At 36.2% G+C, this 27,693-nt stretch overlaps 3 pseudogenes; 1 reads left to right on the top strand and 2 right to left on the bottom strand.

Annotated features, from left to right (window-relative positions):
- The first annotated feature begins 4,999 nt into the window (after positions 1-4,999).
- On the top strand, positions 5,000-10,816 carry LOC147343318 (olfactory receptor 4P4-like; annotated as a pseudogene).
- A 2,596-nt stretch (positions 10,817-13,412) lies between these two features.
- On the bottom strand, positions 13,413-17,049 carry LOC147343317 (olfactory receptor 4P4-like; annotated as a pseudogene).
- Positions 17,050-24,080: 7,031 nt separating this feature from the next.
- On the bottom strand, positions 24,081-25,109 carry LOC147343316 (olfactory receptor 4P4-like; annotated as a pseudogene).
- Positions 25,110-27,693: the final 2,584 nt, after the last annotated feature.

The following is a 27,693-nucleotide window of genomic DNA, read 5'->3' as shown; positions in this document are numbered from 1 at the left end:
TACATCACAGCAGGATCCTCTATGACCCACCTCCCAGAATAGCGGAAATAAAAGCAAAAATAAACAAATGGGACCTAATTAACCTTAAAAGCTTCTGCACATCAAAGGAAACTATCAGTAAGGTGAAAAGACAGCTTTCAGAATGGGAGAAAATAATAGCAAATGAAACAACTGACAAACAACTAATCTCAAAAATATATAAGCAACTCCTACAGCTCAACTCCAGAAAAATAAATGACCCAATCAAAAAATGGGCCAAAGAACTAAATAGACATTTCTCCAAAGAAGACATACAGATGGCTAACAAACACATGAAAAGATGCTCAACATCACTCATTATCAGAGAAATGCAAATCAAAACCACTATGAGGTACCATTTCAAACCAGTCAGAATGGCTGTGATCCAAAAATCTACAAATAATAAATGTTTGAGAGGGTGTGGAGAAAAGGGAACCCTCTTACACTGTTGGTGGGAATGCAAACTAGTACAGCCACTATGGAGAACAGTGTGGAGATTCCTTAAAAAACTGGAAATAGAACTGCCTTATGATCCAGCAATCCCACTGCTGGACATACACACTGAGGAAACCAGAAGGGAAAGAGACACGTGTACCCCAATGTTCATCGCAGCACTGTTTATAATAGCCAGGACATGGAAGCAACCTAGATGTCCATCAGCAGATGAATGGCTAAGAAAGCTGTGGTACATATACACAATGGAGTATTACTCAGCCATTAAAAAGAATTCATTTGAATCAGTTCTAATGAAGTGGATGAAACTGGAGCCTATTATACAGAGTGAAGTAAGCCAGAAGAAAAAACACCAATACAGTATACTAACGCATATATATGGAATTTAGAAAGATGGTAACAATAACCCTGTGTACGAGATAGCAAAAGAGACACTGATGTATGGAACAATCTTATGGACTCTGTGGGAGAGGGAGAGGGTGGGAAGATTTGGGAGAATGGCATTGAAACATGTAGAACATCATGTATGAAACGAGAAACCAGTCCAGGTTCAATGCACGATACTGGATGCTTGGGGCTAGTGCACGGGGACGACCCAGAGGGATGGTATGGGGAGGGAGGAGGGAGGAGGGTTCAGGATGGGGAGCACATGTATACCTGTGGCAGATTCATTTTGATATTTGGCAAAACTAATACAATTATGTAATGTTTAAAAATAAAATAAAATTAAAAAAAATTAAAAATAAATAAATAAAGAAAAGAAGAAGGAAAAGAAAGAGAGAAAAAACGAACAGACAAAAACAAACAAGGTCGCAAAAATTATAAAGAAAATACAGGTACAAAATTGATAACAAATACCAAAAAGCATAAATTGAAAATCTAGAGTAGATTTTGGAATTTCAGATATACAATGTTATTTAAAAGAAGAAGAGAAAGAAACAGAGGAAAAGAAAAAGAAAAAATAAAAAAGTGTCACAGAAATTATTAAAAAAAAAAACTATAGGTACAAAATTGATAACAAATACCAATTTGTATCTTGAATCTCAGGGCTATGTTCCCGTGTTGCTGGAGAATTTGCATGGTATGCTTTCTCTTAGTTTCTCAATGAAACTAAGCCATTCACATGGGCCAAACCAAGATGGGCGGGGAATGGTGGAGAGATCTGACAGAATGTGGTCCACTGGAGAAGGGAATGGCAAACCTCTTCAGTACTGTTGCCTTGAGAACCCCATAAACAGTATGAAAAGGCAAAATGATAGGATACTGAAAGAGGAACTCCCCCGGTCAGTAGGTGCCCAATATGCTACAGGAGATCAGTGGAGAAATAACTCCAGAAAGAATGAAGGGATGGAGCCAAAGCAAAAAGAATACCCAGCTGTGGATGTGACTGGTGAGAGAAGCAAGGTCCAATGCTGTAAATAGCAATATTGCATAGGAAACTGGAATGTGAGGTTCATCAATCAAGGCAAATTGGAAGTGGTCCAACAAGAGATGGCAAGACTGGATGTCGACATTCTAGGACTCAGCGAACTAAAATGGACTGCAAAGGGTGAATTTAACTCAGATGACCATTATATCTACTACTGCGGGCAGGAATCCCTCAGAAGAAATGGAGTAGCCATCATAGTCAACAAAAAAGTCCAAAATGCAGTACTTGGATGCAATCTCAAAAACTACAGAATGATTTCTGCTCATTTCCAAGGCAAACCATTCAATATCAAGGTAATCCAAGTCTATGCCCCAACCAGTAACACTGAAGAAGCTGAAGTTGAACGGTTCTATGAAGACCTACAAGACCTTTTAGAACTAACACCCAAAAAGATGTCCTTTTCATTATAGGGGACTGGAATGCAAAAGTAGGAAGTCAAGAAACACCTGGAGTAATAGTCAAACTTCGCCTTGGAAAAAGCAATGAAGCAGGGCAAAGACTAATAGAGTTTTGCCAAGAAAAGGCACTGGTATTAGCAAACACCCTCTTCCAACAACACAAGAGAAGACTCTACACATGGACATCACCAGATGGTCAACACCAAAATCAGATTGATTATATTCTTTGCAGCCAAAGATGTAGAAGCTCTATACAGTCAACAAAAACAAGACCGGGAGCTGACTGTGGCTCAGATCATGAACCCTTTATTGCCAAATTCAAACTTAAGTTGAAGAAAGTAGGGAAAACCACTAGACCATACAGGTATGACCTAAATCAAGTCCCTTATGATTATACAGTGGAGGTGAGAAATAGATTTAAGGGCCTAGATCTGATAGATGGAGTGCCTGATGAACTATGGACTGAGGTTCGTGACATTGTACAGGAGACAGGGATCAAGACCATCCCCATGGGAAAGAAATGCAAAAAAGGGAAATGGCTGTTTGGGGAGGCCTTACAAATAGCTGTGAAAAGAAGAGAAGTGAAAAGCAAAGGAGAAAAGGAAAGATATAAGCATCTGAATGCAGAGTTTCAAAGAATAGCAAGAAGAGATAAGACAGCCTTCCTCAGCGTCCAATGCAAAGAAATAGAGGAAAACAACAGAATGGGAAAGACTAGAGACCTCTTCAAGAAAATTAGAGATACCAAGGGAACATTTCATGCAAAGATGGGCTCGATAAAGGACAGAAATGGAATGGACCTAACAGAAGCAGAAGATATTAAGAAGAGGTGGCAAGAATACATAGAAGAACTGTACAAAAAAGATAGCAGATAATCACGATGGTGTGATCACTCACCTAGAGCAAGAAATCCTCAAATGTGAAGTCAATTTGGCCTTAGGAACCATCGCTATAAACAAAGCTAGTGGAGGTGATGGAATTCCAGATGAGCTATTTCAAATCCTGAAAGATGATGCTGTGAAAGTGCTGCACTCAGTATGCCAGCAAATTTGGAAAACTCAGCAGTGGCCACAGGACTGGAAAAGGTCAGTGTTCAGTGAAATCCCAAAGAAACGCAATGCCAAAGAATGCTCAAACTACCACACAATTGCAGTCATCTCACATGCTAGTACAATAATGCTCAAAATTCTCCAAGCCAGACTTCACCAATACATGAAACGTGAACTTCGAGATGTTCAAACTGGTTTTAGAAAAGGCAGAGGAACCAGAGACCAAATTGCCAACATCCACTGGATCATCAAAAAAGCAAGAGAGTTCCAGAAAAACATCTATTTCTGCTTTATTGACTCTGCCAAAGCCTTTGACTGTGTGGATCACAATAAACTGTGGAAAATTCTGAAAGAGATGGGAATACCAGAGCACCTGACCTGCCTCTTGAGATCTGTATGCAGGTCAGGAAACAACAGTTAGAACTGGACATGGAACAGCAGACTGGTTCCAAATAGGAAAAGGAGTACGTCAAGGCTGTATACTGTCACCCTGCTTATTTAACTTATATGCAGAGTACATCATGAGAAACGCTGGACTGGAAGAAGCACAAGCTGGAATCAAGATTGCCGGGAGAAATCTCAATAACCTCAGATATGCAGATGACAACACCCTTATGGCAGAAAGTGAAGAGGAACTCAAAAGCCTCTTGATGAAAGTGAAAGTGGAGAGTGAAAAAGTTGGCTTAAAGCTCAACATTCAGAAAATGAAGATCATGGCATCCGTTCCCATAGCTTCATGGGAAATAGATGGGGAAACAGTGGAAACAGTGTCAAGCTTTATTTTTGGGGCCTCCAAAATCACTGCATATGGTGACTACAGCCATGAAATGAAAAGACACTTACTCCTTGGAAGGAAAGTTATGACCAACCTAGATAGCATATTCAAAAGCAGAGACATCATGTTGCCAACAAAGGTCGGTCTAGTCAAGGCTATGGTTTTTCCTGTGGTCATGTATGGATGTGAGAGTTGGACTGTGAAGAAGGCTGAGTGCCGAAGAATTGATGCTTTTGAACTGTGGTGTTGGAAAGGACTCTTGAGAATCCCTTGGACCACAAGGAGATCCAACCAGTCCATTCTGAAGGAGATCAGCCCTGGGATTTCTTTGGAAGAAATGATGCTAAAGCTAAAACTCCAGTACTTGGCCACCTCATGCTAAGTGTTGACTTATTGGAAAAGACTCTGATGCTGGGAGGGATTGGGGGCAGGAGGAGAAGGTGACAACAGAGGATGAGATGGCTGGATGGCATCACTGACTCAATGGACATGAGTCTGAATGAACTCCAGGAGTTGGTGATGGACAGGGAGGCCTGGCATGCTGCGATTCATCTGGTCACAAAGAGTTGGATATGACTGAGCTACTGAACTGAACTGAACTGAACTGGTGTCTTTCTCTGGAACTTTTGGCCCTTGTGTGGTGCTTGGTTTGAGTGTAGGTATGGAGGCATTTGATGAGCTCCTATTGATTAATGTTCCCTGGAGTCAGGAGTTCTCTGGTGGTCTCAGGATTTGGACTTAAGCCCCCTTCCTCTGGTTTTCAGTCTTATTCTTACAATAGCCTCAAGACTTCTCCATCTCTGTAACAAGTGGTTCCAAAAGTCTCTCCACTGTTAGGGTCAGGATTTCCAAACTTTTGGGGTCCCAATTTAAAATGATGGGTGAAGTTGCTGAAGTCATGCTCCTTCTCCTTCCCAGCACTCGACACCTTGCCATTCAGGGGGACACACTCTGTGGGTCGGTGGGAGTTTCTCCTCCTCCTCCTCTCTCTTGTCCATTCCCAGTAGCTGGTGGGGTATCCACTGACGGGACTGGAGAAGCAGTGGCAGGAAAGAGGGCAGCAGCTGCAGCAGCCACCTCTGGCCGAGTTGCAGTGCCTCCCACTTTGCCCGCCAGCCCCCAGACTAGACTTTTAAATGTAGCTGAGATTAACCTCAACAGTAAAGATGCCAAATGGTTAAAAGTAAAGGAAGAATATTGAGTGGGTAAGTACTAATGAAAAGAAAGATAGTGTTTGTATTAATGTCGGAAGAAAAAATTAACAGAAAAAATTATGTCAATGACATTTCTTTGCACTAGGAAACTATAAAAATTCTATGGAAATAGAAGTTTGTATATTCTATGGAAATAGAGGTTTATAAATATAATGAGATCTCATGGACAGCTACAGCTCACTTGAACCAGAGTCTCTGTTAAATTCAATTTAAGCACACAGTTATTACTTTTTAAAACAGTATATGTTGTATTATAAATTAATTTTCTTCAAATCCTCATTACTTTGACCGCCTCGTCTGATGACAATTCAGTTAAGTGTCTACTGCAATAAGCACATATTTTAAACAAATTGAAATTTTAAATTATACAATACAGCAACTAGTAACGTTCGGAGGGTCCTTTAGATTTCAAGCAACACACAAGATGTTTTTCATTCTCTTTTCAAACCGTTTATTCTATAATAAACCAAACTTCAAAACTTGGTTCTGGGGCTTCCCTGACAGTTCAGTAGACTTTGCCTTCCAGTGCAGAAAGTGTGGGTTCAATCCCTGGATTAGGGAGTTAAGATCCCACATGACCAATACCCAAACATAAAACAGAAGCAATATTGTAACAAATTCAATAAAGACTTAAAAAATGGTCCATATCAATAAATAAATAAATAAAAATTTATTTCTGATTATCTGGGCCTTTGGCTTCCTCAAATTTTGTTTCAACATAAAGAACATGATTTACAGTCTCAGTATTGAACAAAATTGGGCTTTCAGTTAGTACTCAAACTCCTCAGAGTATAAGCAATTATTAGCTGCGGCATATTAGCTGGCAAGACTTGGCCAGATCTTCTTTGGGGAACTGTCTCAACCTTAAAAAAGATGACAGGGAGGTTGGGGGTTATTATCTCCCAGTTCAGTTTAGTTCAGTCTCTCAGTCATGTCTGACTCTTTGTGACCCCATGAATCACAGCATGCCAGGCCTCCCTGTCCATCACCAACTCCCAGAGTTCACTCAACTCATGTAATCTCCCAGGTCACCTAATTTAAACACCTTTGGAAATCAAACAGAAGGCTTATATGTACATTCCATTCCAAGAACCACAGAGGAGATACAACATTTGTGTAGGAAAAAAAAAAAAAAAAAAAACTATTCAATATAAATGCTAGAGATGATTTCACTTTATTTTATTTTCAAAAATCAGAAGAGCATTTCCTATTTCTATAAGGACAGCAGGAAAGTCCTAGAACCAGGATTCATGTGAGCTGATTATATGTTAAAATTCATTAATCTTAGCAATGCAGTTAAGATTCTGACTGCATTCAGAACATTGCCACCATTTACTCAGAGATAAAAGAATTTATCTAGTGATATAATCATCTGGTAAAATTTCAATCAAGCTATAGTGAATAATAATATCTTTCAAATACAAAAAAATAAATTTTGCATATATCATTTAAATTAAATTTTATCTATAAAAATGCTGATTCCATATGTTCATTCCCCTTGTCATATGCCTCAGAAGATGCCAAAGTTAAGCAGACTTCTTTTGGTATGAGTTTGAGAAATTCATGAGAAAATGATAGCATTTGTGTCACATAGGGGCTATATAAGAGAAAAGTAAAAAAAAAAAAAAAAAGACATTATGCTTCAGACAGAAGAGAAAAAAAAATAAAGAAAAAAAGGGTTACAGTTAAAATAAGTTAAGGGAATGTACTAGTATAGAGATTCATCACTCTTCTGCCTACTTTGCTACTCTGCACAATATGTATATACTGACTAATTGAAATAGCAGAAGGCTATAGTATAGAAAAACTTAATATCAGCAGAGGATCTGGAATGTAAAGGTAGAGCAAATTCAATAAGGAAGAATTAGAACAGGATGAACAGAGAGCAAATAGTATTAGTTTAGCCAAGAATTGGTACAGGTGTTAAGAGAAAACTTTGAAGCTGTCGGGAAAAATTTAACTTATTCATGACTTTTTGTCATGTGAGACAACTTGGTTATGAAAGAAATAAGAACAACAACAAAAAAATGTCCCTAGAATCATAATTTGTACCTGACAACCAAATTAGCAACATCCGGATAGTGAAAAAAAATTAAAATGAACCTAAAAACAGTCTTTAATATTTATCAGTATTTATGCAAATTGTTAACTGTTTGGCTTCCATTATTTGCAAGAGAGATAAAAAATGATCATTTATCAGGATTAATGGTTCAATAAATGTGAAATATTTAAAACTGCTTCTAGGAAATATTAGGTATTATTATCATTACTTATCTTTTATGTCTGTGAAGGACCTGCAATAACAATCAATTTGATATGAGTTGTAATAGCTTCATTTTTAGCTGTTAATCTTTCAGCACACTTTTGTTTATTTTTTTATCATGGTGTATGGGATACTCAATCTATACATAATGATATGAAGAGAAACAAAGTGAAAGAGAAAATAATCAGTGCCTATTTCATAGTATGTACCTGCTAATTCTACCTGCACTACCATGAAATATTTATATTTACACTAGAAATGCTCATATTAAAAAGGAAAAATTTGTTGTCATATATAATGAATTTGTGTTAGCAGCAATGTTAGCCCTTGTAGTTTATGATAGGAAATGTTCTCTTTAAATCACTTAGATATGAAAATGAAGATCTTGTATATATAAAATGAGTAACTCAAATATTAACAAAGGAAACTGGAAATAACATGGGAGTTTTGGAAATGTAAGTTATAATTTAAATAACATGAGTATGAAGTCCCTGATATTAAGTTGGAGGCTGTCAAGGAGAAACATTTAAGAGGAAAAAAAAGGGAACCAGTTAAGTTTTCTAATTATTTTCCCATTTTGTTACTTTGATACTTTGGACTAAAAATATGCTTATAAATTATAGAAGCATAATGGAAAATTAATTGGAAATGAAAGCATCTACAACCTAAACTAAAGCTATTTAAGGAAGTACTTTTACATATTTTTCTGATTATAGAAATACTAATAATATATGTGATACTTTGAAAAATATTTTTGGGGATATATTATTTGTGAAGAAATCATTGTAACCTAAAAGGTAACAAAGCAGAAAGATTATAATTAGTCTAATTGCAAAATATTCTATTATAGAAATTATTGAAACCTGATCTGTATCAAGGGAGTGTTTGATTCATTTCCTTATTACTGTTATTAGTCTTTTAGGCAACCTTTGTTTCTTAATTTTACATATAATTACTATTACTTTTAATAATTTAAATTAAAAAGAAATGCCACAGCCACTTTTGGTTCACCTGATACAGTATTTTCTTTATTATTCTCCACAATGTTTGTAAATATATCAGTCTATTTCCCAGAATCAAGATGTTTTCTTGTTCAGTCTTAAGTGTGTCCAACTTTTTGTTGCTACATGGACCACATGTAGCATGCCAGGCTTCCCTGTCCTTCATTGTCTCCTGGAGTTTGCTCAGATTCATGTCCATTGAGTCGATGATGCCATCCAACCATCTCATCCTCTGTCATTACCATTTCCCTCTGCCCTCAATCTTCCCCAGCATCAGGGTCTTTTTCAGAGAGTCAGGTCTTCACATCAGTTGGCCAAAATATTGGAACTTCAGCTTCAGCATCAGTCATTCCAATGAATGTTCAGGATTGATTTCCTTTAGGATTGATTGACTTGTTTGTCATCCTTGCTGTTTGGACTCTCAAGAGTCTTCTCCAACATCACAGTTTGAAAGCCTCCATTCTTCCGCACTCAGCCTTCTCTATGCTCCAACTCTCACATCCATACATGACTACTGGAAAAACTGAAGCTTTGACTATGTGGACCTATGTTGGCAAAGTGATATCTCTTATGCTGTCTAGGTTTGCTATAGCTTTTATTCAGTGAGTCAAATGAGTCACTTGCCCTGTGTGCCAGCAACACATTGATAAATATAATAATAATTTAGTGCAATATTTAAAAAAAAATAATGTTCCACAAGAAAATTACAAATATTTTAAATAAAGACAGGGTTCTATCTTGAAATTGCACAACTTACCTTACTCCCTTCACTTTAAGTCTGGTTGTGTGAATCTCCTAAGCAAACAAGCTGCTTCAGGAAAACAAACGTATCTTTCCTAAGCTCACTTTTCATCCCATACATAAGATGACTGTGCATGTTTGTTTATACTTGAGCAAATGTACTTATTAATACTATTCTCTTTCACTCTAGAAAATAATTGGATCTGGTGTATTATATGGCAAGCTAATCATATGGGGTTTAGAATTAACTATTTAAAAGTATAGTGTTGGAAGCTGATTTACCAAATGAATGTATTTCTCCAACACTCACTCTGATTGACACCATGCTTAGTCAAGATTTCTCATGCTAACCTGTTATATATATATATATATATATATATATATATATATATATATATATACATATATATTTTTTAAGGCAAACTCACTGAGTCTTCACTGCATTAGACCATAAAATATACCAGTAACATCACTGAATTTATTCCCTTGGGACTTTCCCAGAACATGAAAATCAAACATGTGTGCTTCCTAGTATTCTTATTTTGTTACATAGCTATTTGGATGGGAAACTTGCTCATAATGATTTCTATCACATGCAGTCAACTAAATAATCAACCCATGTATTTCTTCCTTAATTACCTTGCTCTATCAGACCTGTGTTATACCTCAACAGTGACACCCAAGTTAGTCACTGACTTGCTGGCAGAAAGTAGCACAATTTCATACATAGACTGCATGGCACAACTTTCTGCCACGCATTTCTTTGGGGGGATTGAAGTCTGTATCCTCACCATGACGGCCTCTGACTGCTTTGTGGCCATCTGCAGGCCCCTGCACTGCACCGTCATCATGAGCAGGCACAGATGCTGTGCCATGGTCAGTGCTTGTTGTGCTGGGGCATTTCTGCACTCCTTTCCCCAGGGTCTCCTCACCATTAACTTACCTTTCTGTGGCCCCGATGAAATAGATCACTATTTCTGTGACGTGTATCCTTTGCTGAAACTGGTCAACAAGGACACCTATGGAGTTGGAATCTTAGTGGTGGCCAATGCAGGCATGATGGGGTTGGTGATCTTTGTGGTAGTGATGCTTTCCTACATTTTGATATTATATACCATCAAGCCTTACCCTAAAGAAAGCTGGTACAAAGCTCTTTCCACCTGTAGTTCCCACATCACAGTTGTGGTTTTTTTTTAATTTTTAATTTATTATTATTATTTTTTTTTACTTTACAATATTGTATTGGTTTTGCCATACATCAACATGCATCCACCATGGGCTTTGCACCTACTTTCTTTATTTACATTAGACCGGCCACAACGTTTCCAGAAGAAAAGGTGTTTGCTCTCTTCTACATCATCATTCCTCCCATGTTCAACCCTCTGATTTACACTCTCAGAAATGCAGAGATGAAGAATGCCTTAAGGAAGGTGTGGTGCTAGAAACTATTTTTGACTGCAAGGCAAATCAAATGAAATCACTTTGCTTTCTCATTACACATCTTATTCAAGTAATATTTGCTTACTTTAGTTTAATAAACAATGGACTTTGCTCTAGAAAAATTAAGCATAAACACTAGCATCAGTTGAAATCCTTTCTTCTATCAATCTATGTTTCTTATTAACATCTTCCCCTAGTAACAAGAGTCATCAATTCCTTGTTGAAGTTACATTTTGCTTTGATTTTTTTTTTCTCTTTCCATAAGTCACTAAATGAAGGTTACCATTCTAATCTCCCCATACTTTAATTCCATGGAAAGAATCTCTAAATGTACATAAGCTACAGTCCTGTTGATCATCCCAGAGAGAAAGTCCATAGAACCTTGCTGTACTCCTTGCATTCTCATAAAAAAAAGGAGTATCAGAAATTTAAAGTCTTATTTTCTACTCAGCTGAGGACTTCCCATATTCATCGCAACTATTTGAAAAGCAAAAATTAGGTAGGAACTGAACACCAAAAATATGATTTATGTGAAAATCACTATATAAAAATTGGAACTTGTTTTTAAAGTGATTTTAATGAAATCATCTTAAAAATGACAAAATTAATAATTATATAACCTTTTACCATGACAATATCTTCATATATACTGAAAAATTAGTTTGGAAATAAAAAGGGGAACTATATGATTTATTGCTAAAATTGAGATAATTTGAGTGTAAAAAGAGGAGTTCTGCTAATAATTATGTTGAAATAAAATGGGATTGTATCAAACAAGTAGGATGTCTGCCCACTTTTCAATGTCTGAGAAGTATGGATACTCTATACTTCTGAAAAAGTTATTGGCAGGAACATTGCAGAATCTGCATGTAATCTTAGATGAAGTCAATAGGATTGTAAAAATAAATGTAAATGCTGGTACTGAATCTATTCAATCTAGTGTATGCTTTTGTTTTTCCATTGCCATTGCATTGTCATGTCCTCCTCCAGGGGATCTTCCCCACCCAGGGATCCAACCCAGGCCTCCTGCAACTCCTTCATTGCAGGCACATTCTTTATTAGAGCCATCTGGCAAGCCCAAAGCAAAGGGTACACATTTTCAATTTCCATATAATTTATATACACTTTGATATCCCTAGATATATATACAATTAAGAAGTATCTCTTTTCAAATAATTGAATTTTATTTTTTTTTACTTAATTCTTTAATAAATAAGATTCATTCGACATCATGAAAATAAACTTGAAGGGGAGGAATAATGTATTATATTGCACATGTATAGCGGCTTCCGAGGTGGAGCTAGTGGTAAAGACCCCACCTGCCAATTCAGGAAAGGGAAGAAATGTGGGCTTGCTGCAGTCCATGGGGTTCCAAAGAGTCAGACATGACTGAGCAACTGAACTGAACTGTCATTATGTTCATTATTGTCATACATGTCATTATTGAGGATTAAATCTTTGATCTTCACCTTTATGTGGTCTTCCTCTGATACACCTAAGCACAGCAGCAGAATATACATTCCCATCACTGACTCTGATCTATATTTTGTCAAATATTTTTTTAGGATTATTCTACACTTGAATTTAAATAGTAAGTGAAAGTCTTTTACTTTGAGAAAAATCATCTATTTTGAGGAACTAAGGGATTTATATTTTCTTTTTTGTAGCAAAGTCACTTGTGGTTTATTTATTCTTTGATCATATATACTTAATGTCAAACCCAGTTAAAATAGCAGGAGTTCATGTGTGTGTATATACATACACATATAAAAAACATATATTTTCCCCAGTACTTACAATGTCACGTTGGAAGCAGATCACACAATGACTTGCTTTTCAGAGGGACATGCCATGTAGACTATAAGACTGGACTTTACACTATGTTCTACTTAGATCTATATATTCTTTTCACTTAAGTAAAATAATAGTGGTGTACAGATACACACAAAAAAATCTGTAGATATTTGATTTAAAAAAAAATCTAGAGTTGTAGGACATGAGGCTAGGTATATAGTTCTGAAAGGAGTTTGCAGTATGTGATTGTTCCTAATTTCCTATAACTGTCTTTTTGTTGTTGTTTAGTCACTGAGTCATGTCCAGCTGTTTTGCATCCCCATGGGCTATAGCCAACCAGACTCCTCTCTCCACAGGATTTCCAAAAAAAAAAACTGGAGTGGGTAGCAATTTCCTTCTCCAGGGGATCTTCCTAGCCCAAGGATGGAACCTGTGTCTCATGCATTAGCAGGCCGATTCTTTAACTGTCTTTGGCCTTTTAACATATTATTACCTTTTACACCTTGAGGCCGAGTATTTTGAGGGCTATGTCTCCCCCAGGTTTAGCCTTCAATACTAGCAGTATCACTCTTTCTCCAGACTTCTCAATGTGTTTTTACTCTGTAAAATGTTTTCTTTTTTCTTTTCTTTTTTTTCTTTTAACAGAGGGGATTATTAGTGAAAAGTGAAATCAAGGAAAACACTTTGAGAGGAAAATAAAAAAGGAAACACTGAAGGCAAGCTGTTGTTGAAGGCTTGGCTTTTACACATTCTGACTGTTTTTCCCATTAGCATGAGAGAATTAGCAACAGAAGGATTGATGAGAAGACAGTCACTGGCATCAAAGACGAATGACCTTCAAGTCATTAACCTTCCTTCCCAGAATCTTTTATTGCACCAAACTCTTCTTATGGAATTTTTCATCTCCATGTTTTTAAGTGTGTAGATAAGCAGGTTGAACATGGGGACAATAATTGTGTAGAAGAGTGCGAACACCTTATCTTCTGGTAGTGTTGAGACAGGTCTAATGTAAACAAAGAAGACAGGTGGGGAAAAGAGGATCATGACTGTGATGTGGAAACTATAGGTGGAAAGTGCTTTATGGCAGCTTTCTGCAGAATATGTGTGCACATTATACAAAATCAAAATGTAGGAGGCCATCAAAACCACAAAGAGCACCAGTCCCATCAAGTCAGAATTGGCAATGACAAAAAAGCCAATTTTGTGTGTATCAGGGCAGGCTAGTTTCATCAAAGGATATGCATCACAGAAATAGTGATATATTTCACTGGGGCCACAGAAAGGTAAAACAATTGCAAGAAGAAAGAGACCAAGAGAATGAAGAAGTCCCCTGTACATGATGTTATGAGAATTGAGTGACGTCTTTGCCTGTTCATGATGATGGCTTAGTGGAGAGGTTTGCAGATGGCCACATAGTGGTCATACGCCATCCCTGTGAGGATGAAGACCTCAGTCCCCCCAAAGAAGTGTGTGGTGAAAAGCTGTGTCATGTAGTTTTTATAAGAAACAACCTTTTTCTCCATCAGTAAATCAGTCGTGAGTTTGGGTGTCACAGTGGAGGTGTAGAAGAGATCTGAGGGTTAAGAAGATAGTTAAGGAAGAAGTACATGGGATGGGTGATTAGCTGACTGCATGTAATAGAAATCATGATCAAAGTCCCCAACCAAATAGCCAGGTAATAGAGTAAGAAAAATAAAAAGCAGAGAATCTGGAATTTCTTGTCCATAGAAAGTCCCAAGAGAATAAATTTAGTAACATTACTTCAATCTTCCCTGATTTGATGATGTTCAAGAAAATTATCTGAAATGACAAAGGTAATGAAATGAATCAATGATGAGAAAATGGAAACCTAATATTTACTTAAAATGGTACCAATGCCTTTTAAAGACATGTTGAGACCCACTCAAATCACTTTCATTTAATGGAACTTTTTTGAATATCTGTACTAATATTCTTCTAAGAGCTAAGACTACAATGGCAAATTAGAGAAAGTTCCAGTTTTTATATAATTTAAATTATTTTGTGAGGAAACAAGAAATTACATTTGTCAAGAATGAAAGAAGAGATAATCTTAATAGTGTTAAGTAGGGTGACATATAATGTGCCAATTTAGGATGTAAAATAGAGGTAACTACAGAATTTGCTTGATTAAATGGTTTCAAATGAAATCACAAAATTGGTGTAGGATGTGTGGGTGGGTTTTACAGTGCTTGGCACATAGTCAATGCTAAATAAATATAAACTAAATTAAAAAAGCAAAATTGAAAGCAAACAATGTGCTATAGTTTTGAAGGAATAATAAAAGAAATAAGCAATCACCCATTAGTCAGGTAGTTCATGATAAAACTGAGGAACAAATAATTTCTATAAGTGGGCTCATAATCCTTTTTGATTTATAAGAGGAAATAATTCCATCATGTGAAATACTCAATGAAACTTTTATATTTCTTAAACTTTATTTGTAACATCTATAGGTTAATGTATCTACAACTCTGCTTTTTCTATTTGCCTGCATTTCTCTTGCAAGATTATTTCCTCTTTCAAGATAAATTTACTTTCAGAAGCTATTTGACTTACATCTTATAGTTGCCTAAGTTGGAAATATAGAGAAATGGACTCCTTTAATTCAAAAATAATTTCCCCCAAACACAATACAATAAACAAAATGTAGCACTTCTTCCCTTAATTTCTTAGAGAATTCACCCACACAATCTGCAAGACTATATAAAAGAATGTTTTCAATTCTCTAAAATAGAAACACTTATACCTACATTCAGCTAATCATCTGGTAAATAGACTATACGAATAGACAAACTACCTAGTTTTTCCTCTCTCATTCTGTTGTTTAGTTCTTCATTCTCTACGATCCCAGGCTCCCACTCATAAAATAAGAGATAAGATAGTGTCTGAAGATCTCCCAAGATTCCAATACTGTGTGACTTCTGATTCTCCATTAATCTGGGGAAGATATCTGTCTCCCTCTCTCCTGCTTGCCTTTCTCTGCTTGATACATGGAGACTATAAAAAATAAAAAATACAGTATCAGCAAGTGGTTATTTCATTACAGTTCCTGTGCCTCAGTTTACTGTAAAACTGAGGTAAAGATAATATCTCTTTATATGCTATTTTATTAAATAAAAATTACTGAATATGAAATTTCTTAAAGCATATATGGAAAGTACTATACATTGAATAATTTTTGGCCATCCTCTAAGTTACTAAGGGCTTCCCTGGTGGCTCTGATGGTAAAAATCTGCTTGCAATGAGGGAGACTAGGGTTCAGTCCCTGGGTTGGGAAGATCTCCTGGAGAAGGGAATGGCTACCCACTTCAATAAATAAGTTTGCCTGGAGAATTCCATGGACAGAGAAGCCTGGTGGGCTATAGTCCATGGAGTGACAAAGAGTCAGACACAACTGAGGTAATAACACATAGTTACTAAATACAAGATCAAGGCCCCAGAGAAAATGCAAGTATACCAGCTCAGGAATTGCGTATTATACTATTCTTCTCTGAACAATATAAGAAATATTATTAATATTAATATCAGAAATTTGGAGATAGACCCGAGTTCAGCACACAGCTCTGATACTCAAATGCAGGAGTCTTCACCTCCTTTAACACTTTGTCCTTCTTCCTTAAAATAAGCATGCAGTGCTTAATTTACAGGACTATTGTGGAATGTAAATAAGCTTACATATACAGAACTTGATGCTCAAAAACATGCTAGTTTCACCTCCTTCCTCTTGAAACCCCCATAGTGTTATAAATTTAAGCAGTCCTTTAACTATTCAAGTAGGACTAGATTCTAGCAATTAAGGTTATAAATTCTGGACCTACATAGAATGAGATACCAGCTCCAAAATCCTCTTGGAGCATAATCACAGACAAAATATGTAACCTCAACTTCTTCATCTATAAAATGAGCAATACTGTAATTAACTCCGAGATCTGCTATAAAGATGTGATGAGTTCACTCATGTAACAGCTTAGAACACAAAGAGTTGGACATGACTGTGCAATTTTCACTAGGACAGAAAGTGAAAGTGAAAGTGGCTCAGTTGTGTCCCACACTTTGTGACCTCATGGACTATACAGCCCATGGAATTCTCCAGGCCAGAATACTGGAGTGGATAGCCGTTCCCTTCTCCAGGGCATTTTCCCAACCCAGGAATTGAACCCAGGTCTCCTGCATTTCTGGTGCATTCTTTACCAGCCCTGCCACTGGGGAAGCCCTTCGGACAGACACTGGTATATGTTAAGAAAAAACATTTAGTAAACATTCATTGTCATTGACATTATATTTGTCATATCAATGGGTATATTGTATTATTCTTACTATACATTTTGAGCTTACTTAAAATATGTAATATTGTAACATGGGATAAAGATAGATAGATAAGACATAGCATACTTTCCCTGCTGTAAACAATCTGTTCTTTCTTACCTGAAGGCTGTAGTTTACAGAGAAACATTCTATCATCAAGCAAATCTTTCTCTCTGGTCTGGATTGAGCTGACTTCCCCACATTTCTGAAGATAAATGTTCTGCTTATTTCAGTCAGCTAATACTTTTGTTTTCTTTATTTTCAACTAATTAACCCTAACCAAATTAGACAAATGTTTGTATTTCCCTTTGATAATTTTTATTCATTTCAAAAAACACATTATCTAAACATAAGAAAAATAAGTCTACCACTTAAATACTATCCATTCAAGTAGGTTGTTTGAAAATTTAATCATTCATGTTTGCTTCTGCATAATTTTAGAAGCATACTGGTGTTTTGATTTGATTAGATTTTTCTTTGTAATATTCAGTTCCTTCACGGCAGTACTGTCCACTTATCTTTTGGGCCACTCCATTCTTCTTCATATTCAACTTTTTCCCATCATGGAATCCAAAGGACTAACTGTATGATCAAATTTATGAAATATTAAAAAGATAAGTAAATCTGGTAATATTTTTATAGCTGCTGAGAGATATAGCACTGATAACTTTAACAGCTCATGTGCAAATCACAGTTCATGATAGTTGAAGCCAGAACGTTTTCACTAATAGTAAAAGTAGCACTTTAAAGATTCTGGCATTTTTCAAAGTTTTGTTAGAATGCTTAGATCATAAATACAATCAGAATGATTCAAATATTCATTTTAAGGAAAGTCACTAGTATAATTAGGAACTGGATTTAACTTACCAGCTACTTAACTTATCAGACAGATTTCTTATAAGATGAGGCTTCACACCTAAAATAAAGTCAGAATTTTGAAAATTACCATTTCCATGCAGCATTCCATCTCTAACTGCATAACATCTTATAAGAGAGCTTTTGAGTTCCACTGATAGGGATATATTTGGCAAATTGAACTAACTTTGAGATACTTTCAGCAAGCAGTTTTTCCATTTCTAAAAAATAAATGTGTCTCTTTGATATTTTGCCTTTGCCTCTATACAAAATTTGCATATGTATATGTGTGTGTATATATATATATATGTATGTACATATGTATGATATATTCTTTTGGATGTTGAATTGGCATTTAAGGAGAATTCTGAAAAATGTTTACTATAGAATAGGTCTCAATATCTCTGAAGATTTAGACATTTCCCATCAGTACACTTTGCCAAAGATGTAAACAATAGCTTCAGTTTCTCAATTTCTACCTAATAAATAAATACACTGAAGTCCTTAATTGCATTTCCCTATTGCATCAACATCCAAGGCACTACAATTAGACATGGGATGTGAAGAATGTAAGGAATGTTGTATATAATGCCCATTTGTCAGGACAGGGCAGAGTCAGTTAGCTGAGGGAGACTGAAGTGAGCTGCCATGGGAAATACTGAGAACCCTATGGCCAGAATTAAAAGTTCAGAGTGTAGACCCAGGATTTAAGATTGAATTTTCCCTAGGGGGGAAAATTTTTTTTTTAGGGCATTACAGTTTCTAAGTGATGCCCAGAAAAGTCTCCTATGCTTTAGAGTGGTTATTGTTTGGTTGGTTGGTTGGTTTTTTTGTGGGGTGGAAGCTCACATGACCCCATGGGTTCTCTTGTCAGATGCACAGATAATTTCCCAATTTATCTTTGTATGGCTAACTCTTTACTAAAAAGATGTGCTTTTTCTGGTGTATGTATTTTGTATAAAATTTATTTTTAAAAGAACTATAACAGAAACATAAAATGGTCTCATAAATTCATTCATATAAAATATTTACTATTTCCTACTTCTAAAAGGTCTGATTGGATAAACCTTACTATGGAGAATGCATTTGCTGTTGTTTAGCTGCTAAGTCATGTGCAAATCTTTGGAGTCCCATGGAATGTAGCCCACCAGACTCCTCCGTCCATGCGATTTTGCAGGCAAGAATACTGGAGTGGGTTGCATTTCCTTCTCCAAGGGAATTTATTGAGCCAGGGATCAAACTCACATCTCCTGCATTGGCAGATGGGTTCTTTACAACAAAGCCACCAGGGAAGCCCTAGGAAATGCTCTGTGGTGAACAAAACCCTCAGTGATGCTGGAGACTAAAGAAGGAGTCAGACAATGAAGTAAATAAACAAGCAAACGTATAATTACAAATAGTATATTTTAAATAAATGAATAGGAAGCTGTGCGTCTTTTCATTTTAGTTTATAGAAGTTTTACTCAGTTGTAAATCTTTGACTTTTTAATGTTATACAGATATTTATTATTTAGTTGTTTCTTGAATTTTACTTTATGTAATTCCATAAGACAATTGTATTTTCTCATCCATTTGGTACCTGAAAATGTGGTATTTATGTATGTTCAAAAGCTGAAATCATACAACTGAATTCGTCTTTTAAAAAATTTACTTTGTCTTTATTGTCTATCTAAAGCTTCTAAGATCTTTTCATGTACCACTAAATTTTTTTAAACAGTCAGTGGGTATCTATGAATAGATCTATTTCTATAGTTTCTTTAAAGCTTATCATTTGTCAAATGATGCATTTTAAGACAGAACATATTTGTGTTTTTATACAAATGTTGAATGAACATGTCAAAGATTCTATTGAACTTATAATTAATATTTAATGTAGAAACCACTAAGTTGTTACCATTGGTTCAGACAAGAGTTCCCCCACATATTTATAGTCATTAAATGGTGCTAAAATGAATTTATAAGTTGATGCAAAACTAGTCAAATATACAAAGGGCTATCATTAATTGCATTTTTCCTGACACAATTTGAATTTCTATGGCCAGACATTGTTAGCATTGATATTATTTTGTGTGAATCAACTTCTCTATTTTGACTTGCAAAATATTTTAGCCAAAGTTAATGAAAGGTGGATAATAACCTGAATGCAAGAACTGGTAAGGTCACTCACTAAATTACAAAGAATCTCATCATCATTTCTTGATATTTTACATGCTATTAATGATCCAGCTGGAGAGAGAAATATGGCTGATGTTCTTGAGAAGCTGAGAAGGGAGGAAATCAAAGTGCAAAAGTGAAGGAATTCCCTACTTAGTGATTGATATTGGCAATGACATGTTTGTTTATTTTATTAAACTGCAGTCTATTTAAAATGTCATGCTGGTTTCAGGTATATAGTCATGTGATTCAATTCATATATATGTGTGTTTATATGCATGTATATCTTCCATCTCACTACTTTTCATTATAGGTTATTACAGATATTGAGTATAGTTCCCTGTGCTATATAATAGATCATTGTTTATCTATTTTATATTTTGTAGTCTGATTCTGTTAATCCCAGACTCCTAATTAATCCTTCCCCTCCCCTTTTCCTTTTGGTAACCATACGTTTGTTTTCTGCATCTGTGAGTCTGTTACTGTTTTGTAAATAAGTCCATCTGTGTAATTTTATTTTTTTTTTTAGATTCCACATATAAGTGATTGCATATATTTGGTTTTCTCTGTCTGACTTATTTTACTTAGTAAGATAATTTCTTGGTCCATCTATGTTGCTGCAGTCTCCAATTATTTTAGTAATCCATATTCACAACTTTTATTCCAAGAGTAAAAATAAAACAGAAACATTTGTGTTAATTTTTGAAGTTTTATTTTTCAATAATACAAGTCTGGTTGCTTGGAGGATAGGGCTTCTGAAGCAGAGGGAAACTTTGAGGGCTGGTTGGTCTTCTTATCAAAGACCTTGCTTATTTCACACCAGAAGGTGATCTTTCACTTTCCTGCTCTGTTATGTTCTCTGATGTGTATACTGTGCATTCCCTATCCAGGAGTTTTCAGATAGCTGTCAAGAGCTAGGTTTAAAACAACAAGCAAATATGTAAGGGTATTTTTTGCAAGAATTTCTAGCACATATTTTAGGTCTGTTTGCTGGGCATTTAAAACTGAGTCATAGAAATATGCTATTTTTCTTTTTGAATTGTGCACCCATTTTGAGAATTCTCAACACTGACAACTCATTTTGTATCTAGCATGGCTCTCTCTACAACTTGAAAACAAATTCTCATGAAAGCAAATCAAACCCAGGTCTCCCACATTGCAGGTGGATTCTTTACTGTCTGATCCACCAGGGAAACTAGTCGGAGCATGACATTAATATGAGTCCCATTCTCACACCCTCACCACTCCAAAGGAAAGTTATTATCAGAATGGTTACATTTCTAATGCATAACAGGATACTGGGCGATAAAATGGCTTATACTAACTGAGCACTTACTGTATGACCAGTATTTCGGTCCTGCACATATCTTTATAATACTGTGTGCTGGGCTATTATTATCACTTGATGGATGGTTTGTTGAGCATATGTCCTAGTCCTCATAGTTAGTAAGCAATTCTGGGTCCGGAACACATGCCCGTAACAAATATATACTATCAGGTGCTAGAATTAGCCAGAGTTGCAGTTCATGTTTACATGGACAGAGTTGGGAAAAACAGTTCCTTTGAACAAAAGAAAAGAGATTGATGTGGGACTTAGGTAAGAGTACTGGTGTTGGACATATGAGAAGCTCCAGATCGCCATTGGCTACAAAATTATCAGAGTAGAAAGCTATATTTTTATTTTTTTGAGGGCCATTTACATTGACATCTTCATTTATTGACACCTTTATTTTGTTAGAATAGTAGCACGGCAATCTGTTTTTCATTTTAACCAAAATGTACCAGCAAGATTGGTTATACCCTCTTTGCATGTCTTCCAGTTACCTTAAGGAGTTTCAGGTGTACAACAAAGTGATTCAGATATATACACATATTCCAGATTATTTTCCATTATGGGTTGTTACAAGATACCTAATATAGTTCTTTGGGCTATATAGTAGTAAATTCTTGTTGCTTATCTATTTTATACATAATTTTTTTTGTATCTGTTAATCCCATACCACTAATTTATCCCTTTCCCCTCTCTTTCCCCTTGGGTGACCATAAATTTATTTTTCAATGTCTGTGAGTCTGTTTCTGTTTCATATATAGATTCATTTGTATCACTTTTTAGACATAACATATAAGTGATGTCATATATTTGTCTTTCTCTGTCTGACTTACTTCACTAAATACAGTATTCTCTGGGTCCATCTATGTGGCTGAAAATGGCAATACTTTGTTCCTTTTCTATGGCCAAGTAATATTCCATTCTTTCTTTATATATGTGCCACAACTTCTTAAGGCAATTGTCTGTTGATGGACACTTTGATTGCTTCTTGGCTTTTGTAAATAGTGCTGCTATGAATACTGAGGTGCATGTATCTTTTTTGAATTAGAGGGTTTTTTTGTTTTGTTTTTCCCAGATATATGCCCAGGAGTGGGACTACTAGATCACATGGTATTTCCATTTTTAGTTTTTTAAGGAACCTGCAAACTGTTGTCCGTAGTGACATCACCAATTTACATTTTCACCAACAGTTTAGAAGGGTTCCCTTTTCTCCATACTCTAATGAGTGTTTTTATGTTAGTTCTTTAACACTGGAAAATTTCCATGTCTTTGACTTTTCTTTTAATTTAGAAATTTTAAGCAAATACAAAAGTATTGTGAACTCCCATGGGTCTATCACCCGACTTTAATAATTACCTATAACTTGTCATTCTTGCTTTATTTATCCACCACACACATTTTCCTTTTCTGCAGTGTTTTAAAGCAAATCCCAAATACCATTTGATTTCCTTGTCCATATTTCAGTGTATTCACTGAACCATAACATTCACAAAGAAATCCAAAGGTAGATGGTATAAGACAACCATTAAGAATGTCCATAAAACTGTCCATTTTTATTGGTAAATTTGTTTGGAAGTGTAAAGAGCCAATTTATTTACAGGATAACAAAGTTCTGTTGTGTTTCATATTCTTGTAGCACCTCAGAGATAGGAATTCATGATAAAAGGCATCTATTTTTCTACTAGCATTTATTCTTAGTGTTTCCCAGGTATATCCACTTATCACATGTTCTTACTCTTCTTAAGACCTATGGACAGGAACAAAAAAATAATGCTTCCAATAATAAATGTGATGGAAGATGGCCATCACACATTGTACTCTGTGGTTTACAACCAGTAGGGCAACTTATTTAGAAGTCTAAAATATCTTCATTTTTGAAAAATCAAGCTCATCCAGTGCCAAATGGTTATTTGGTGTTACAGCATTCAAACAAACCAGAGACAATGGGAGGCACCATACCTCAGTAGGTCAGAACCAAAGCATAAGGATGGCAGCTTTTCTGTACAGCATTTCTCAACTCTCTGTGCTTCCTTTTCCACTTGGGGTGAACTGTTTATTAATCAGTCCTGGGGTCCCCAAATGAAAACCTTGTTAGCTTAGATTCTTCTGAGTTTTATGAAGAGAGCCAGAGAGGTCTCAATGATTTCCACTGGAAAACAATGTTTTTCTCTGTGTGAATTCTTTCCTCTTGGAATGCATTTGTTAGCTGGAATCTGGGAGCTGGGCCCTGGCTTGCATCATTACAACTCTTCCTTTGAGGGCAGGGCTACTAGAGAATGACTGATCTTCATAAAAAGTCTGGGGCCAATGGTTGAGGGTTGTGGGTTCAACTTACAATATGTGACAGTGGCAGGTCCCAATATGCCTGTATGGGAAGGGCTTCAAAGACAATCATCTGAGGGTTTGTCTCAAAAGTTTGTCCAAAATTTGGTCATTTAGAATATTCTTTAAATTATGCAAGTAAATGTTGGAATTATCTTCTAAATCATTGCTACCTGGAATTGGCTTTATTGATTAAAGTCACATACAAGAATGGGCTCTATGGGTTCTCAGTGTTGATTTGTATTACATGATACCTTTGATAGTCTACTGCTAAATATCTAAATTGATTACACAGCCAAAAGATCAGAGGGGAAGAGGAGCTATAAATAAGAAAACTAGAAAAGAGTACAGCAGAGAGTCTGGATAAATCCAGGGAGTTGTAAGATTTTGCTCATATTTGAATCTATATGTTGCTAAAACAAAACAAAAAACATAGGCAAGCATTATACATTTTAAAGTTTTCAGTGTATAAAATTCATATATTCAACAAGTTCAGTGGTGAAAATCAGAGGTATGTTTTAGTTCATTTCTTTTCTTACTGTGATATGGCACCAGAGTTTCTTTATGGAATTCTTCATCTCCATGTTTATCAGTGTGTAGATTAGAGGGTTGAACATGGGAGAAATGATAGTATAAAAAAGAGCAAACACTTTGTCTTCTGGTAAAGTAGTTGCTGGCCTGATGTGCTGCAATTCATGGGGTTGCAAAGAGTCGGACACGACTGAGCGACTGAACTGAACTGAACTGAAAGTAGTTGCTGGTCCAATGTAAATGAAGAATAAAGGAGCGAAAAAGAGGACTACCACAGTGATGTGGGAACTGCAGGTGGAGAGAGCTTTGTGGCAATTCTCTACAGAGTAGGACCTGACAGTGTAAAACATCACAGAGTAGGATATCAACAAGACCACAAAAGTCCAGGCCCATGAGGCCCGAATTGGCGATGACAAGAGACCGATTCTGGTGGTGTCAGTGCAGGCCAGTTTCAACAGAGGATACACACCACAGAAGTAATGAACTATTTCGTTTGGCCCACAGTAGGGTAAAAAGATGGCCAGGAGAAACTGATTGAAGGAATACAGGAATTCCCCAGCGCAGGAAGCAGAGATCATGGCAACGCACTTCTGTCTAGTCATGATCAGAGTGCAGCACAGAGGCTTGCAGATGGCCACATAGCGATCATAGACCATCCCCGCAAGGATGAAGACCTCAATCCCCCCAAAGAAGTGCATGGTGAGGACCTGTGTCATGCAGCCATGGTAGAAAATGGTCTTCTTTGCTGCCAGTAAGTCAGCGATCAACTTGGGGGTGACAGTGGAGGTGTAACAAAGGTCTGTGAGGAAGAGGTGACTCAGGAAGAAATACATGGGCTGCTTCATAAGTTGACTGGAGGCAATAGAACTCATGACAAGTAGGTTTCCGATCAGAATTGCAATGTAACAAAGTAAGAACAGTAAAAAAAAAAAAAAAAAAGAGAGAGAATGTCAATTTCCTTTTTTCTGAGAAAGTCCTAAGAGAAAAAATTCTGTGATGTTATTCCTATTTTCCATGACTCAGAGTGGTTTGTAGCCATCTGCAATCAGTTATCAATCTTTATAAATATATCATTCCTTGTCATCGGTTCAGCTCAGTTCAGTCACTCAGTTTGTGTCTGATCCAACTCTTTGCGACCCCATGGACTGCAGCATGGGGCATTTTATAACAGAAAAGGTTTCAAAACTTGAAGAAAAATATTTGATTTTTATTTTGAAAAGCTTTCCTTAAGTTCTTTTTGTTTATGAGGAAAATATTAATTTCTCATAAACAACTTTGATACCTGATTTGAAAACTAACACTGTGGAATGCAGTATATTTACATAACCATTCTATTAGCATGTATTATCAACCATAACTGGATATTATGCCCTGGTAGAATTCAAGAAATGGTACTGTAGGGAAAAAAGTCAGTCATCACTTTCCTATTCTCACTATTAGTTATTGAGAAAATAGACACAGAAATGAAACCCTAAGAGAAAATAAGAGATAATATGTGGATAATCTTATATGTGAGAAATTTCCTTCCATCCATTCTAGCTGGAAATGTGATAAATAGAAAAAAAAAATCAACACATTTGGAATCATGAGGTATATATACACGGCCAAAATCATCTATATTTATCTTGTGCCTAATTTAAAAGTGTGCTTAATTTACAGATAAAATATTATATTTTATAGTTAAAAGGATAACAAGCAAAGTATCAGTCAGTTCAGTTCAGTCACTCAGTTGTGTCCGACTCTTTGCAACCCCATGAATTGCAGCACTCTAGGCCTCCCTGTCCATTACCAACTCCTAAAGTTCACTCAGACTCACATCCATCGAGTCAGTGATGCCATCCAGCCATCTCAACCTCTGTCGTCGCCTTCTCCTCCTGCCCCCAATCCCTCCCAGCATCAGAGTCTTTTCCAATGAGTCAACTCTTCACATGAGGTGGCCAAAGTACTGGAGTTTCAGCTTTAGCCTCATTCCTTCCAAAGAAACCCCAGGGCTGATCTCCTTCAGAATGGACTGGTTAATTACCTCTATTTTTTCAAAATATATCATCTCACACTTTAAAAATATATGTTTTAGATATTCAGTAAGGCATTTGAGGATACTAATAAGTTTCACTTGAATTTTAGTCTCCCACAGTGTTTTATTCACTAGCATAAATTGTTTTCTTTCTAACTGATGTACGCAGACTGTTCTACTCTTTCTAATAATCAATCATCCTGAAAATGTTTAATTCTTTCTGTTCCTATATCACATGTCTTAGTATCTCAGACTGGCTTTTCTCTCTTTCATTTCTGTTATTTTTTACCTCCTTCACCTCCAAGTCACTGCTATAAAGTAATGTAAGACCAGCTCTAATAATGTGTTTATAACTATTAATCCTTTGAATAAAGCAATATCTTTCTACTGGTAGAAGTTCAAGAAGGATAGACTAGGGAAAACTACTGAGAACTAATTATTCCACTAAATCACACTAAAATTTACTTCAGCTATATAAAACACAGGACTTTAGTATTTAAAATATTGTATTTAATTTACTTCAGACTTCAGAACCATTATATTCACAACTTATTTTCAAACCTGTAATGCTCCTCTCCTTCTTTTTCATTTACAGAGAAATTACCATTCAAACCTGTGTACATAAAATGGGGTTTGGAAGAGTAAAACTGCAAATCTATCTAGTGTATTAGAGTCATCATCAACAGCCACAAAATGACATTTAAATATGTATCATCCTGAATAAAGAAGAGGGGATATTTGTAGTTATCAAATAAGCCATCCCATTCAACTGACAATTGCGTTTTAGGCTTTTAAAATTATTCTTAATAATTTAAGCACAAGCTGGAATCAAGATTTCCAGGAGAATTATCAATAACCTCTGATATGCAGATGACGCCACCCTTATGGCAGAAAGTGAAGAAGAACTAAAAAGTCTCTTGATGAAAGTGAAAGAGGAGAGTCAAAAATTTGGCTTAAAGCTCAACATTCAGAAAATGAAGATCATGGCATCTGGTCCCATCACTTCATGGGAAATAGATGAGGAAACAGTGTCAGACTCTTTTTTGGGGCTCCAAAATCACTGCAGATGGTGACTGCAGCCATGAAATCAAAAGATGCTTACTCCTTGGAAGGAAAGTTATGACCAACCTAGATAGCATATTGAAAAGCAGAAACATTACTTTGTCAACAAAGGTCCATCTAGTCAAGGCTATGGTTTTTCGAGTGGTCATGTACGGATGTGAGAGTTAGACAGTGAAGAAAGCTGAGAGCAGAAGGATTGATGCTTTTGAACTGTGGTGTTGGAGAAGACTCTTGAGAGTCCCTTGAACTGCAAGGAGATCCAACCAGTCCATTCTAGAGGAGATCAGTCTTGGGTGTTCTTTGGAAGGACTGATGCCAAAGCTGAAACTCCAATAGTTTGGCCACTTCCTGCGAAGAATCGACTCACTGGAAAAGACTCTGATGCTGGGAGGGATTGGGGGCAGGAGGAGAAGGGGATGACAGAGGATGAGATGGCTGGATGGCATCACTGACTCGATGGACATGGGTTTGGGTGAACCCCAGGAGTTGGTGATGGACAAGGAGGCCTGATGTGCTGCAATTCA

The sequence above is a fragment of the Bos grunniens genome, chromosome 28, assembly GCF_055505025.1.
Source record: "Bos grunniens cultivar Pamir isolate PY7600 chromosome 28, Bosgru_T2T1.0, whole genome shotgun sequence".
In the NCBI taxonomy this organism is placed as follows: domain Eukaryota; kingdom Metazoa; phylum Chordata; class Mammalia; order Artiodactyla; family Bovidae; genus Bos; species Bos grunniens.
Note: the sequence above shows the minus strand (reverse complement) of the source record. Positions and strands in the feature narration are given on the sequence as shown.